The sequence below is a fragment of the Suricata suricatta genome, chromosome 8 (assembly GCF_006229205.1).
Source record: "Suricata suricatta isolate VVHF042 chromosome 8, meerkat_22Aug2017_6uvM2_HiC, whole genome shotgun sequence".
Lineage (NCBI taxonomy): Eukaryota > Metazoa > Chordata > Mammalia > Carnivora > Herpestidae > Suricata > Suricata suricatta.
This window is the reverse complement of record NC_043707.1, coordinates 38,154,445-38,157,112: the sequence shown is the minus strand read 5'-3', so window position 1 is coordinate 38,157,112 and position 2,668 is coordinate 38,154,445.

Sequence of the window (2,668 nt, the reverse complement as noted above, 5' to 3'; positions counted from 1 at the left end):
GTCTGAGAAAGTTATGTTTTACCTTATTTGCACCATTTGTTGTTGGGTATAGAATCATGAATTAATACTTTTCTCTGTCAGTACTTTAAGGGCCTTGTTCGACTATCCACCATTGCCCCCTTTTCCAATAAGGATTCTGCCCTCGCCTTTCCATCATTTGTTCTGTGGGTGGTGTGTATCTTTATCGGATCTTAAGATTATCTTGTTATAATCTTCTATAAGCAATTTAATTTTGATGTGCCTTCCTCAGACCTCTCAGACTCAGGGTTCATTCAGCATCTTGGACAGACAGGTTTATGGTTTTTAAAGAATCAAATATGGGAGATTTTTTAGTCATTATTTCTTCAAATATTTTGTCCTGTTGTCTTCTTTTCTTTCTCTTTCTGGGACTCTGATGACTTGTATTTTAGGCCATTTGAAGCCATCCCTCAGTTAACTTTCTGCTCATTTTCTTCAGTCTGTTTTCTCTTCATATTTCCTTTTGGATGGTTTCTATTAAGTGTATTCAAGTGCATCATCTCTTTTTCCTCCGTGCCTGATCTGCTCTTAATCCCACCTGGTGAATTTTCATCACAGACATCATAGGACTTGTCCCTGGAAGTCTGATTCAGGTCTTTTTCATTTCTTCCCTGTCTCTGCTGAGCATCATCAGGGTCCTTGCTATTTTCTGGAGCACGGAATGCAGTGACAGTAATGACATTCTGTCTTTGTCCATGAGTTAATTCATCTGTGCCATTTGTATGTCAGTTTCAACCAATGCCTTTTCTCCTCATCATATGATGTGTTTTCCTGCTTTCTTATATGCCAGGCGATTTCCCGTTGGCTGCTAGACATTGCCTATTTTTCTTTGTTGGCTCTGGGACAGTTTTGTCTCCTGAAACTATTCTTGAGCTGTATTCCTGGGATGGCGTTGTGTGACTTTGAAACAACACGGTACATTTATGTTTGATGTGAAGCATTGCAAGATGGGATTGGCGTGACCTCAGTCTATTGGGCTGATCATGCTGTCTCCTGGTGTAATGCCATTCTGAATACTCCACACGGTCTCTTCTGTGTTCTGAGGCTTCCTTGAGCCACATGTCACCTGGTCGGGACACAAAACCATTCTTGGTTCCACATGAGCTCCACCAGTTAATCCCTCTCATTCTCTTTTGGTATTTCATTCCGTGTCCTAACCCTTGGGTAGTTCCCTTACATTTACACACAGTTCAGTTTTCATCTCTTCTTAATAAAAACCCTCGAAAAAGTCAGGATAGAAGGAACTTACTTATACATTATAAAACAATTTATGAAAAGCCCACAGGTAATATAATCCTCAATGGGGAAAAACAGAGAGCTTTCCCCCTGAGATCAAGAACACTACAGGGATGTCCACTCTCACCACTGTTGTTTAACATAGTGCTGGAAGTTCTAGCATCAGTAATCAGACAACAAAAGGAAATAAAAGGCATCAGAATTGGCAAAGATGAAATCAAACTTTCACTTTTCACAGATGACATGATACTCTACATGGAAAACCCAATCGACTCCACCAGAAACCTTCTAGAACTGATCCATGAATTCAGCAAAGTCGCAGGGTACAAAATCAACGTACAGAAATCGGTTGCATTTTATTACACCAAAAATGAAGTAACAGAAAGAGAAATCAAGAAACTGATCCCATTCACAATTGCACAAAAAACCATCAAATACCTAGGAATAACCCTAACCAAAGAAGTAAAAGACCTGTATGATGAAAACTATGGAAAAATTATGAAAGAAATTGAAGAAGACACAAAGAAATGAAGAACATTCTGTGCTCATGGAATAGAAGAATAAACATTGTTAAAATGTCATTATTACCCAAAGTAATCTACACATTCAATGCAATCCCCATCAAAAATGCACCAGCATTCTTCTCAAAATTAGAACAAACTATCTTAAAATTCGTATGAAACCACAAAAAGCCCCGAATAGCCAAAGTAATATTGAAAAAGAAAACCAAAAAGGGAGGCATCACAATCCCAGACTTTAGCCTCTACTACAAAGCTGTCATCATCAAGATAGTATGGTATTGGCACAAAAACAGACACATAGACCAATGGAATAGAATAGAGAGCCCAGATCTGGACCCACAAGTGTACGGCCAATTAATCTTTGACAAAGCAGGAAAGAGTATCCGATGGAAAAAAGACTGCCTCTTTAGCAGGAGGTGCTGGGAGAGCTGGACAGCAACATGCAGAAATATGAAACTAGACCACTTTCTTACACCATACACAAAAATAAACTCAAAATGGGTAAAGGACCTGAATGTGAGACAGAAAACCATCAAAACCCTAGAGGAGAAAGCAGGAAATAACCTCCTTGACTTCAATCGCAACAATTTCCTACTCAACCCATCCTCAAAGGCAAGGGAATCAAGAACAAAAATGAACTATTGGGACCTCATCAAGATAAACAGGTTCTGCACTGCAAAGGAGACTATAAAAAAAAAAAATCTAATAGGCAACTGACAGAATGGGAAAAAATAGTTACAAATGGCATATTGGATAAAGGGCTAGTATCCAAAATCTACAAGGAACTTTCTGGGAGCCACACCGGCCTTGCTGGATGACACGGTCACAGTAAGGAAATGATAGACATAGCACAGCTCCTGCCACAGGGGCGGAAACTGGCATCTCCTTCTGTT